Source organism: Diabrotica undecimpunctata, chromosome 1 (assembly GCF_040954645.1).
Source record: "Diabrotica undecimpunctata isolate CICGRU chromosome 1, icDiaUnde3, whole genome shotgun sequence".
NCBI lineage: Eukaryota > Metazoa > Arthropoda > Insecta > Coleoptera > Chrysomelidae > Diabrotica > Diabrotica undecimpunctata.
Window position 1 is genome coordinate 34,851,745 of NC_092803.1, and position 14,983 is coordinate 34,866,727.

Sequence of the window (14,983 nt, forward strand, 5' to 3'; positions counted from 1 at the left end):
TACCGAAAACAGTGATAGTACAGACAGATATTAGACATTTATGTAAACGTGTTTTTTATTTATTTTCTTGTTAAAGATATTACTTTAGGGGAATAACGGTTCCAAAATCGCGTTCCAACTCCACTCTCCACCCCCAACAGGACGGTCGGTTGTCATCGAGGGAGGAACACGTGGTTTTGGTGGTTTGAAAGCATCGCGCCAGTCGTGGTGACTTGATCCGCGTAGACACGCTCCTTTTTAGCGGAAATACAAATCCCAAAAGTACTAATTGGGTAGTTTCAGTGGCGAGACCCCGAGTTCCAGGTCGCGAACTTAGCAGCAGATAAAGTGACTTTTAGAAGGTAAGAGTTTCTCTAATAATATTTATATTAGTTACCTAATAGATATAAATATCTATAATATATATATTATATATATATATATATATATATATATATATATATATATATATATATATTATAGATATTTATATATATATATATATACATATATATATATATATAAATATATATATATATATATATATATATATATATATATATCTATGTATTATTATGATTTTGAAAAAGTCCTCTCATGAATTTCAATGTAATTAAAATAAACAAAAATTGAAGATTGAAAATCATTTCAATCATTTGAAGATTTTACGTCTTTCTACGCTTCTTCTGCTTTTGATTTTGCCCTGCATTATATTCCTTAATAGTTCGTATTTTTCACCTGTCATGAGGTGCCCCAAGTATTCCAACTTCCCGATTTTTATGGAATTTAAATCTTCGCAGTGTCTTTCTAGTTGTTCAAGAACTTGTGCGTTTGTTTTGCGATCCATCCGTGATATTTTCAGAATACGCCGGTAACACCACACTTGAATGCTTCCAGGTTTTTAACCCTTTCGGGACGGTTTTTTTAACGCGTTTTAAAAACATATTTTTATGGTTTTTTATTTTTATATACACAAATATACCCTGCTTTATCAAAAAATGTTATTGAAAATGTTAGGGTGTTGGTGGGGGGTGGTGGTACATATACGTACCAATATTCTTGTGTAATGGTACGTATGTGTACCAACAGTGCTACATAAAAATATTATTAACATATTTGTATTACTTTATTACTCAAAAATACAAAAAATTACTCGAAAATACAAAAAAAAAATTACTCAAAAATACAAAATATTGTTTACGGCGATATACTGCGAAACACTTTTTACATAAAGGACTGTCGCATATTTGCAAAGGGTATTTGTACATGTTATCGTTTTATTATCAGTGCACCTTTTACATCGTCTTCTTGTGTTTCCTTCAACTGGAACTTGGAAGATGTAATAAGACACTCTCGAATCGTTTTCTTTTCATAGACACTCTTCCCTTCTTAGATAAACGTCGCGTCGTACAGCAGCTATTTTTTGCCCTTCAGCAATCATTTCTTCTGCCAGAGGTACCAAAAATTGTATGAGAGGAATTTTTTTCTTATTTTTTTTTTATTATAAATAATATATGAGTTTATAACTCTCATCATAAGTAAGCGATGGAATACTTTTTTCGACCATTTACTATCAAACTTGTACAATCCTACCATTTGGTCCGCTAGATCAACCCCACCCATAATTTTCCTGTAGCACGCTATAATTTCTGGGCAGGACACATTTACTTTTGAGCCATCTCTCATGGTTTTATTTATAGAAGAAACATTGTCATGACAATTACTCAGCATCAGGACTTCCTTGGTGTCCTGCCATTTCACAAACATTAGTCGATTTTCTTTGCACTGAAATGAGCTTTCACCTCTTTGCAATTTTTCTTTTATTTTTGGTAAGTTTTTTCTATTCTGTTTACAGGTCCCTATTGCTGCGTACTGCATATTTTCGCAATTACTGCAAAAAGCAATTAATTTTGGGTATTTAATATTCACATTTTCTTTTATTTCAATCGTGGTACGTAGAATCGAATATTTGGACCATAATGTAGAGGCTTTTAATGTTATTGGTAATATCGAAAAATATCCCAAAATAATATTTTCCGAGTAAGTACGAATATGTTTTCCTTCGGCCCATTACTTAAAATGTAAATACTGTTTTTCGTACTTCTCTTTGGTAGTAGGTATATTATTAATATCTTTAAGTTTGCTTGAATCACTTATTTTTAAATATTATTTTATATTCTGTAGATCTATATTATGTGTAGACACTTTGAAACTACTAATCTGTCAATCGGCCATAGCATGCTATAAAATTTAAAATGATAAATTCGAAAACCGGATGAATCTATGAATTGAAGTCAAATTATTAAGGTAAAAATTGTTAAATCTAAATAACAATTTACTGTTTTTTACCATTTTGCAAAATACAGGGTGTTCTATAAATAAACGTTAAAATGTATAGATATTTACATAATAGAATAATATAGGGCGTTAATAAGGACGTGTACGAACTCATCACTATGAAGCCAATAGCCCAAACTCATGGCCACCATAAAATTATTAGACTCTCCGAGATATAGTAAACTGATCACCGGCATCCTTTGGAGATAGGTAAACTCATCACCAGTATTCCCCAAGGCGCTTGTTTCTAATGTGGAAGATTGCCAGTTACCTGTTACACTTCTTGTTAATGTGCTTATTTATTAAATTCAGAAATTATTTTAAGCATATTGCTTTAAAATAGATATTAATATCGATTTTTTTACTGTGTGGCCTATTCGACATATCTGCCAATCTAAGCGGTTTTGAGATCTGAAAATTCAGTTGCATAGATTTTCGATAGTGACTTTAAAATGAAAATATTTATGAGTATGTGCTGTTTCCGTTTATATCGGAAATAGTCCTCAACTTATTAACTAATTAGAAATCTATTAATATGACAGAATGAATCAAAATGCTAAGTACAGTCTCCTGGCTTTTATAAACGGTTAAAGCCTACTTAAAGAAACATTATGCAGTGAAAACAGTACAGGTACATGTAAACTCTGCAGTTTTATATACACCATTGTTTAGTACTGTAGAAGCGTAGATTTAAAAGTGAGGATATTGGGATGAGAATGGTAAAAATGGTTGAAAAATGTGAATGAAAGGATTCGCATGGATTTGTGGTGAAATGTATATGGCTAGACGGGATGCCCAAAACAGTTAGAGGGAAAAGAGTCTTATTACTTAGGTACGTAATTCTCTACCATATAATCGGTCATTTTCATAAATGAAGGCAGGTTAGGGATATCCGCATGAAATCGTTGACAAAACAATCGCCGACTAGTTCTGGGTCCAAAAATGGCCAGCCAAATAAGTGGTGCAGCCACTTGCCGTTGGAATCTCCCTTCTTATAAGTAATTACCAAACCAAGTTTTTGGTTTGGTAAGCTATGGATGGTAAATAATTGCAAGAACATTTTTGGAGTGTAGGATAATAGTAGGCATATTCCAATAAGGAATATGCCTCTGCTTTCGCCAAGTATCGTAAATTCTCAAGAATGCCAAAAATAATATAATTTTGTTGCGAATCGTTATCCAACACAAAACATTTGTCGCGGTCCGTCTTTAGATTCATCTGTTGGATTGCATGATTCGCTTTCCCATTGTCTTAGGTACAGGTGACATAAAAGAGAAACGATCGTTGCTCATAATCTTCCGAATACAAGAGATGTCCGTTGTTGTCATGTGTTCTTTGTAAGAAGAAGTTGCAATCTTTTCGTGAATGATTTTTGATGGCCTCTCTTGAGCTTTCATTTTGCAGGAGTTGCTGATGACTTGACGACTTAGTTTTCGAAGGCCGCTTACGTGATTGTTTTCCAAGACGCAGTTTCAATTCTGCAACTAAAATAATTATAGAAATATAAACACATACTGGTAATTTCCAGAAAACTTGACTTTATTACATAAAATAAAGTCTTCTTTAGTTTTAAAATTTTAATAAGTTCTTTGCATATTTTTACGTTTCATCTGAAAAATTACTTGATTGAATTCAAAAAAATGACCCGTTTATGGTTAAGCCAAAAAAATATTTGGATCTTCAGCTGGTATTACAAAACTTATTATAAGAGTAAAATTGCAATTGTACACAGAAAATAGTTATTTATACTAACTGATTTTCCAATCCTGGCACTTTGAATTTTTATTAAAAATATATAGTAAGAGAAATGCGGAGTATTCCTTAAACTTTAAAGAACAATATTGACATACATTTATTGTGTTTGGATTTAAACTTCTAAATATGCAGGTTGTTTCACTCTATCACCGTTCACGAAACATGGAAATTTTATCAAGTATGAAAAATAGCGAATTTCTAAAATTAACTCGTCGATCACCAAAAATTATTTTCGGCTATACGAGATGTCGCATGTAGCATGATTTAGGTAGTTTTTAATAGAACACTATCTTCAATTTTACACCGACTCACACTTATTATTATTACCGCACTTTCCTGAAATGGATAATGCATAAGTAACATACATGTTTTATATACCTACTTTGGTTTGTATCTAACAGTTTTCAGAGTCTTTCGCAATTGAAATTTATAATTATTGATATGCATCATTTTTAGTCCGCGTTGGCTCAAAACGTAATGAGCAGCTCACTATCCACGTTAAAGGAACAAGGACAAATGAAGAGAAATTTTTCTAGGCGTATAGTTTTAGGTAGCTATCAATCGAATTTTGCAGAATTCTCAAATAAAAACAAATAAATTACATTTATTGGTTTTTATACAATAAATTACATTTGCATTTAATACATCTATTTTAAATTTATTCTGTCAAATTACCAAATCTTGGCGGTTTGCAAGGGGTTTATGGTCTATACCTGCCACGAAGTGCAGGTAGGCCAGTGATGAGTTTACCAATCTCGTGAGGTCTATTTGAAAATCCTTACCTTTATGGCGGTGATGAGTTTGTACTATGTACGAGGGTATTTATGGTAATTGGTGATGAGTTTACGTATACCCGTTAATAAGTTATTTCATCGATGCCATACCATGACGTCACTTTTACTTTTACTCCCTAGGGAGTAAAAGTACTTTCTCTTCCTAGGGAGAAAAAGTACGACTTTGATCCCGACAATGAGGTTAGGAAATGTATATCTTGGGATAGAGGTAGGTGAAAATATTCTTTTATCAATGCTACCGGCTTGGTTAGATACATTTTACTTTTTAATAACTCCTAAGAAGAAAATATATAATCAAAATCTAAAAAATCTGGTCATATAGGGAGCCATAATTACTTAATCGGAATTAAAATATTCCATAGGTTAAAATGGGGACGTCCCCATCTTGAGCTACTCTTACAGTCCCCATTTAACCCGCCCATGACATAATTAAAAAAACATGGCGTATCAACGTTATAATTTAAATTTTTTTTTAAATGAGTATTATATGAAAATGTAGCTTAAAGACAGTGGAAACAAAGGTCTTCTTACAAAAAACGATTATTTCAATATAACTTGCTAACACCGACCAACACTGCAGGTTGAAAGCGTAAACAAGTCACAAAAAATCTTGGATCGACTGTAAACAAAACAAACATAAGCTCGAACCTCGACTACTTTTTGCAAACTGATTAATCGGCAACTCAACACCCATGAGACGTTCGGCGGTCAACTACCCACTCTTTTACTGACATTTTCAATTTGACAGGTCTGTCAGAAGTAAACAACTTAGGCTTTGTTAATACGTCAACAGGTGGCGTTAGGACAAAGATAACAATTCATTGAATTAATTGAATAAATATAATGTGTTTAAAATATAAATAATAATATTACTTTAATCAATTTTAAAAATATAGAAAACAGTATAAAGCTTCGCGATAGTGTACTGTACCGCCGTCCACTGTAACATTTTTTTTTATACAGGGTGAGTCATGAGGAACTTTACATACTTCTACCATATGTAGAGTCCCTCAGGGAGCATATCATGTGGCCACTAAAAAATGTCAACTCCTCTTCTTTATTAATTGACAGGGTGATTTGTGTAATTAACCATTTATTTCATTTTACTGTAGTGTTTATACGGCTCATTTGATTTTTTTAATTTTTGCATGATACAGTACACTACTATCAAGCATTCGACTGGTATTAGCTAAACTAAAAAATTCCAGGACTGGCATTGGAAAAATTAATTTAGGGATTCGTATTAAATATTACACCCTGTATATATATTTTTTTAAAATGCAATAAGTGATTTTCAAACTAAATAAATAGCCAATGAAAACGACATATGCGACAATGTTGTCGCACTTTTATTAAATTTTTAGTGAACGATCAAATCTTACCAAAAATAGAACAACCATAATGAAGTATCAAATTAATAAGGTAATTAATTTAAACAAATGTTATATATTTCAAACATTTTAATTGAAATGATAAACTGAGTCACTGCACAACAAAAAACAGAAACTACTAGCAATAACGAAGAACAATTTAAAAAAAAAACTAAAAATATGTACATAGTTATGATAAACCCATAAATTAGAACTGGAAAAGATACAATAATGGTAACAAAATAAAAATAATTCAAAATAGATTTTCGAAATGGAACCCTGCAGCCTGTACACATTTTTGTTGCCGAATTGTTAATTGACGTATTGAATTACGGATACTCTGGGGATCGTTTCTAATAGTATTACAACAATGTATAATTATATCAATTAATTGTTGTCGGTTATTAATATTCACTGCGTAAACTAGTTGCTTCAATCGTCCCCAAATATGGTAATCAACGGGATTGAAATCAGAGGATCTTGAAGGCCACGAAATAGGACCTGCACGTCCTATCCACCTGTTGCCATAAACATTATTGAGATGTTGTCTCACTGCCAGTAAAAAGTGTGGGGGTGCCCTATCATGCTGAAAATACATCCCTCGGATAGCAACGTTCGCGTTGGCAAGCAAATTCGGCAAAATATTTTGTAGAAAGTTCAAGTAGACCTGCCCTGTTAAAGGACCATCAAAAAAGTGAGGACCTACTAATTGGTTATTTATAACACCAATCCACACGTTAACCGAAAACCTTAACTGAGAACGACGTTCTCGAATAGCATGTGGATTTTCTTCTGCCCACACATGTGAATTTCGTGAATTATTTATCCCGTCTCTGGTAAATTGGGCTTCATCTGTAAATAGTGTCCTGTATAGCGTTGGTCGATTATTGTTAATCCATCTACAAAATTCCAACCTATCGATCTCATCTCCAGCATGTAGTCGCTGAACCATTTGCATGTGATATGGGTATAGATTATTTTTTTGTAAGACTCTACTTACTTTTGATTGAGTAACATTGAGTTCTCGACTTACTTGTCTAGTGCTTATTGTAAGGTTCATAGTAACGGCGTCCATAATGCCATCTTCCTGCGCTTCATCTACATGTCGCTCTGTTGTTCCACTAGGAAAAGTGCCATTTTCTCGCAAATAATTAAAAACTGACCCAAATGTTGGATGACTAGGAGTTCGACGATTAGGAAATCTCCTGCGATATTCTCTACTAGCAGCCCTACCATTCCCATTACAGAATCCATAAACAAATATTATGTCTGCATATTCTGTGGTCGAAAACTGATGTGGCATTTTGAACGAAAGTAACAAAAGCTCTACCAAAACTAACACAATGTACTTAACGTAGATATGACAGAAGATATATGTATTCTTGTACACATAAATAACAATTGATAATGACAATAATGACAATCATCATCATCATCATCATTGGCTTTTACAACTCTTCGTGAGTTTTTGCCGCGTTTACTATTGCCTTCCATTGATACAATAATGAAAATGGGTATAAAATATCAAGAAACGTCAAACGGTCAACGCCAACCTTCATTTTAAACTTTTTTAGATTTATTTTTATTTAGTACAGTTGATGCAATGTATTATTATTTGACATAAAATTTTAATCATTTACAATCAACAAAAACTAACACATACAAGAGGTTTGACTTTTTAATCAATTTAATTTATTATTTATCGAAAATAATGCCCCAATACGATCTATGAGTAAAAATTTAAAATTGAAAAACAATTGATTCTATCGTAGAGATAATACAAAGTGACAGTAAAGATGTTTCTGTCACTTTGAAAATTTTCTACGTATTAGATTATGTTGTGGGAACTCATTTTAATTAAAATGTTTGAAATTTATAACATTTGTTTAAATTAATACCTTATAATTTGATACTTCATTATGGTTGTTCTATTTTTGGTAAGATTTGATCGTTCACTAAAAATTTAATAAAAGTGCGACAACATTGTCGCATATGTCATTTTCATTGGCTATTTATGTAGTTTGAAAATCACTTATTGCATTTTAAAAAAAATTTATACAGGGTGTAATATTTAATACGAATCCCTAAATTAATTTTTCCAAAGCCAGTCCTGGAATTTTTTAGTTTAGCTAATACCAGTCGAATTCTTGATAGTAGTGAACTGTATCATGCAAAAATTAAAAAAATCAAATAAGCCGTATAAACACTACAGTAATATGAAATAAATGGTCAATTACACAAATCACCCAGTGGCGGCTGGTGCGGTAAATTTTGGGTAGGCCAAGCCAGCAAATTACATATAGCCATGCGTAATCAGTGGCGGATCCAGAGGGAGAGGTCACAGGGTCATGGGGTCATGATCACCCTTAAAAATATTTGAAAACCCACTTATCCTATTGGTGGTAAGACTAAAAGTGACCTTGCGTCAGAGAAAAGTGATCACCCTCAATATCCATGACCGCCCCAAAAAAATTTCTGTAGCCGCCAGTGTGTGTAATACATATTTTTTTTTGGGTGAGAGTGGGAATCTTCTAAAGACCGTACCAGATGAATCGTACCTGGCGTGTGTTGGATTCAGAGTAATCGGAGTACATCTGAATGCAATTCCCCCTGGGGGCCTTTCCTCCGGATGCATCCGTGTTACAATGCCTACCAACTAAACTTTTGTTCTTCTAGATAATGGCGATTCCAATAGTGAAACAACAATGTCCAAACACACACTATCAACATTACTGTTACTGCAACCCGGTAAAGCGTCAGAAAAACTCATTTTTATGTATCAATTATAAAACGATCTCACTATTCCAAGAAAATTTTTAAAAAATCAACCTCGATCGGCCAAACAACTAGTGCAACTAGTAATAACAATAACAGTGAAAATTGAACTAATGCTCGGCGACAGTGTTGCCATATATAAGTTGCATACAATCAGGCGATATAGAAATCATGCAAATGTGATTTTTTTTTTCGAATTTTACGAATTTTTTAAAGTTTATTTGGGCAACCGTGCACTTGTTTGCAATTGTGTTGTTTGTTTAGAAATATGTTACAATTATATATTATGTTACATATTTTCTTATCATAATTTAAAAGAAAATTTATATTACAATTCGATAATTACGTTACAGGTGACAACTATGTTCGGCGTAGGCCCGATCATCTGGTGCCTAAACAGCAAGCATAAACACGACAATATAAATCGTTGTCCGGCAAGCTGCTTAACTTCAAACGCTTTTTGTAGGGGGATCTTATGTGAGCTGGGTCGGCCTGTTCCGATCGGGCCTATTAATGATATTTAAAATGCCTGAATACGATTCGATGCTTTCTGTGCTAATATAATAACATAGTTGTTTTAACGGGCGCTAATGTATTGAGTGATTTAGTACATTTAAAAGTTATTTACATGCATTAACATAATTTTTGGATATATGTTTTTCAATTTTAAAGCTCTTAAAATTATTGGGTAGGCCCGGCCTATCCTGCCTACCCCCAAAAGCCGCCACTGAAATCACCCTGTTAATTAATAAAGAAGAGGAGTTGACATTTTTTAGTGGCCACATGATATGCTCCCTGAGGGACTCTACATATGGTAGAAGTATGTAAAGTTCCTCATGACTCACCCTGTATATACACTGCGCGTCATTAAAAAGAAGCCACCTAAAATTTGTGTAATTTTTTAAATTTTACGAACCCTACAAGAAATTTATTGTCATTAAATGCTTGTGTAATGTTTCAGAATATGTCCTAATGTAATCATTTCTTAAATAACAAATGTCAAAAAAAAAACTTCTTTCAAAATGATGATTTTAATGGAAAATTTAAAAAATTAACATTGTAAATTTTTTCTGTTTTCTGTATAAAAATTATAATAAATTCGAGATTTTTAATACCCTGTATTACCACCTCTATTTTGAATTACACTCCTCATTCGGCTTGGCATTGAATTGATCAAATTCTGGATGTCTTGATGAAAAGCTTCCCATTCTTATATGAGCGCCAACCGAAACTGCTCACGATTTATTGGAGTACGTATTATGTTTCTTACTCTTCGTTTGAGTTGGTCCCAAACATGTTCAATCGGGTTCAAATCTGGGATTTGAGTCGGCCAATTCATTTTTGACACTCCGAGGGTTTCTAGGTATTGCTTTACCATCCTGGTAAAGACGTCTTCTATCGTCCAAAGCAAACTTAAATCAGCGTTGTCGATGTGCTGCTGTTAACAAAGGTCCTGTTGCTGGTCAGCGAGCCCTTAGACCAAATTCCCTCAACCTTCTTCTTCCTCTAGAAGTGCTTATTGTACACCCTTGAGCTTTTGAAAATGGTTTTGGATTGCTCTAACCGTAAAGAATGGATTTAGCAAAGAAGTGCGTTGTAAAGAACGGTCGTCTCTGGCCGTTATGATTCCTCTCGCGATTGATCCTGGTCGTCCTTCGTGAGATTTAGTCTCTATGAATCGTTGGTATGTTTTTTGGACCATACAACAACTGATCTCCAAGCTGTCTGGCCACTTCTCTTTGACTCATTCCATTATCAATTAAAGGAACAATTTGAACAGGTCTAGCAAATCTCTAAGCCATAGTTTTAAATTTAGAAATTGCACAAGTTCACTCTTTGAACAACTATACACTAATGAAAGATTTTTGTAAAACAGAACAGACATATTCCAAGAAAAACAACATACAAACAACACGCAGTCGTAAAACTGATATCAATTTTGCGAACTTATTACCCTTAATTGAGCTGTCGGCACCCAGTGGAGGTGTCTAAAAGTGTTTATGCATTGTGGGAGTTTAGTTTCAATAAAATAAATTGCATGGAATTAAAATTATTGAAACATTCTTATAAAATTCTTGGTGAGCTCTTTTTAATGACGCGTAGTGTATATGCAGGGTGTTCGTCTATTTAGTTTTTGTTCCAGCATATTTTATTTTTGTCCCTTCTCCTACCTGTTTTATTCTACTAACTATCATATATGATTTATTTTCCTCGCAAATATTAGTATTTTTCAGTTACATGTAAATAAATGCTTTAAGATTCCATAATATATTATTTAATTTTCCTTATCGATGCATATTTGAACGCTGCTTTGTGAAGGTTTTTTTAATTATCTTCTTTATGTAAGCCCTTCTGGCCTTTAGTGGGGTCAGGTGTCATATTGCGAGGGAGCATTTGCGAGCTCTCAGCTCATCTCGTCTAATATCCTTCCCCTCCGGCTTGTTGTTTCGGCAGTCAAATCAGTCTGGTTTTATGGTCGTGTCCTTTCTTTTTTATGAGTATGTTTATTTTAATTGTAGAATTACAAATAACTTTAGGATTGATCATGTTTGTCTAATTTTGACTTAGTTTAATGGTTTATGTGAAAGTATTTTCTTTGTATTTAAATACCTACATATAGATACACACCTTACACTCACTTTGTTTATTTTTAACTATATTTTTGGTACTGTGTGTAATTATATTATATATATATATATATATATATATATATATATATATATATATATATATATATTATATACCTTATATATATATATATATATATATATATATATATATATATATATATATGAAAGTAAAAGATTGCATTTCATTTCAATCGGAACTCCACCATTGCTCTACACGTGTTTCGAGTTATTCAACTCATCATCAGGAGCACTTGTGGAAGTTCAACTGAAATGAAATGCAGTCTAGTATTTGGTTATTATAACCAAAATAACAGCCAGGTACGCTAGCAGCGACATTTATACGAAGTAACAAGAAGTCCAGAGACCTCTCTCTGATAGTAAATTAGGTGAACCGCAAATTCAAAGCCTCTTACTAGAGACTTTTAACGACGCTAGAAGTATCCTTTTACTTCAACATGCATCCACGACTCACCTTTGAAAATTACTATCTTTTTCGCTCTTTACGTAGAGATTTTACTATCAGAGAGAGGTCTGTGGACTTCTTGTTACTTCGTATAGATGTCGCTGCTAGCGTACCTGGCTGTTATTTTGGTTATAATAACCAAAGACTAGACTGCATTTTATTTCAGTTGAACTTCTACAAGTGCTCCTGATGATGAGTTGAATAACTCGAAACACGTGTAGAGCAATGGTGGAGTTCCGATTGAAATGAAATGCAAATTTTTTACTTTCATTTAAACGTCTTTCTCTACGTAAAGAGCGAAAAGGATAGTAATTTTCAAAGGTGAGTCGTGGATGCATGTTGAAGTAAAAGGATACTTCTAGCGTCGTTAAAAGTCTCTAGTAAGAGGCTTTGAATTTGCGGTTCACCTAATTTAGTATCAGAGAGAGGTCTCTGGACTTCTTGTTACTTTGTATATATATATATATATATATATATATATATATATGTGACAAGGAATATTCACATTCCGTCAAACCTGTCATTCTGTGACACGTGTTTCGAAATATTTAACTCTTCAGGCAGACCTCCAGACGGAATGAAGAACATTTCTCTTCGTATATCTGTGGTTAATGCAAAACTTTTCAGTCATTTACTGACTAGTGCAATTTAGTTAAACTAAATTGTAATAGGACCATACTCTAAAAATATTTTCAAATATACAGGGCAATCCATTTTCGAACGCTGTTAAAAATCATCTTGATACCACTGATCCTCGTCGTTGGATTGATAGAAATAGACACATTCTGTGATCACCACGAAGTCCCGAATTTTTTGGCATCTGAAATCGTTAGTTTATGATAAAAGAGATAAAGTTGAAACAGAAGCTAAATTACGGGAACGAATTTTTGATGCTGCAGAAACTATTCGACATAATTTAGTTATCTATTGCATTACTAACAATTAGATTCGTCGTATACATACATGTGTTCGCGCAGGTGAGGTCACTTTAAAACATTTATTATAATAATTATTGTCAAGTAAATACAAGTAAATTTAATTTTAGTTCATTACTGATACTCTGAGCATAGTGTAAAAAATATATGTACAAATTATTTAGAAATGTGTATAACCAAAGATCATAAACAATAACAAAATTTTTGGTTATACATATTTCTAAATAATTTGTAAAAAAAAAACTTTTTTTGAGAACGATTTCCGGAGTGGAAATCTAAACGTCAAATATTAGTTAGTTAAAAATGTGAGTTTCATCATAATCACAACAAATATTGTGGCTTCATACAAAACATAAAATTTAAATCATTGAATGATGAATATAAGTACTGTAAGCTTTGGATTTTTTTATTTTTTAGACATTTTCAGTTCTCTCACCCATTTTTTTACAATATTCATTGATATCCTAGATATTGAATCCTCCCTTTTCGTTACAATAATCTATGAATGTATTTAATATTTATTTTGTCTTACATGTTTATTCATTTTGTGATTTTTTATTTATTGATCCCATTTCTGATCACTTGTTGGGGCTCCTTCCAAGTTGTTTGTTACATAAGTTTAAAAGCTTTAATAAAAAATGAAAAAACTAATAATATATTTATAGTTTTAAAGACATAATATGTTAACGAGGGTCACAGATGTTCCTAAAGAAAATCATTTTCCCTAAAGTGCAAAGAGCAGGCGACGGTCGACTTTATTCTGCCGTTTGCCCCTGGTTTTATGCTCTCTATCGGGCATTTGACAATTAAGCTAAAATTTTCGGCCCTTACCCTCAGGTAATTTGATATTTTTCCACAAATTTTCAGATTTATGACCACATTTTGTGTCATTGCGTTTTTTAAATAATAATTACTTTCGTATTAACTGGCCACAGCGGTGATGGGATCTATGAATTAATGCAGGAGAATAAACAAAAATACAGTGCCATTGAATATATCGCAATTAGGGATAACTCAAAAGAAAGACAATATGACAAAAATTAAAGGAAAAATAATTTACAGGCGATCTGAGGTTGGGAAATGGATTTGGGTTTGTTTTTAAGGGGAAAAACGGGTTATCACGATTTCCGGTAAAACTAAAAGGCCAATGAAAAAAAGTTAAATAGCAAAGCTCTGGATAAAACAAAGGCCTACTTTCACTTTCAGTTTCAGTGGGTTTCAGACCCACTTCTGAATTTAAATTTTTTCACATAACCCCAAAATTTATTCAGAAATGTTTTTTAATTGGATCAGGAAGAAAACACCTGCTTTAGAAAGATCTTAACAAAAAATGAGTATTCATTGTCATTTATAAATAAGGAATTTTACAAAATTGAAGGAAGGAAACAACATAACACTTAACACATAACATAAACAAAATAATCCAGGAATGCTCACAAGAAGTGATTTTAAGTTAACAACAGTAGGGGAGACCGGCGATGGTTGGCACACTTTTTAAATAATTCTCATTTTCTTTGGCATTTTTTGCAATCTATTTTTAAGTATTTTTTTCAATATTAATTGATATCATTTCTGTACTTTACTCAAGTATAAAAGAGAACTCAATAAATGTTATTTAAAAATGTAGACACAAATTTAACTACGCATTAAGTGCCTACCCTACCCAGTTTTTGGGGTTGGCTGGCACAGGCTTAGGGGGAGATTGGCACAGGCTTAGGGGGAGATTGGCACAGGCTTGGGAAATAAAAAACTATGTATGTAAAAATAATTTTAAAATTCTACATTTAACAAAGACATATTTATTGCAAATTTATACATTGACTGAAGTCTTTTAGTTCCCCCAGAAAATAAACGAAGCGGTAAGATTGTTTTAATGTCGTTCAAATTTATAACATATCTGTCTTCCATAGGAGGAAATATGAAGCTTCCAACGCATTTTTCACGC

General features: G+C 32.8%; 1 protein-coding gene across 2 annotated transcripts in view; it reads left to right on the forward strand.

Moving 5' to 3' along the window:
• The first annotated feature begins 206 nt into the window (after positions 1-206).
• LOC140438503 (uncharacterized) overlaps positions 207-14,983 on the forward strand; it is a 146,043-nt gene continuing 131,266 nt past the window's right edge. The window contains exon 1 of one of the 2 annotated variants that reach the window (XM_072528172.1): positions 207-341. The gene's annotated coding sequence lies outside the window, so the exon portion shown is untranslated. The remainder of the gene's footprint in view (positions 342-14,983) is intronic. The other variant, XM_072528164.1, reaches the window with a different exon arrangement.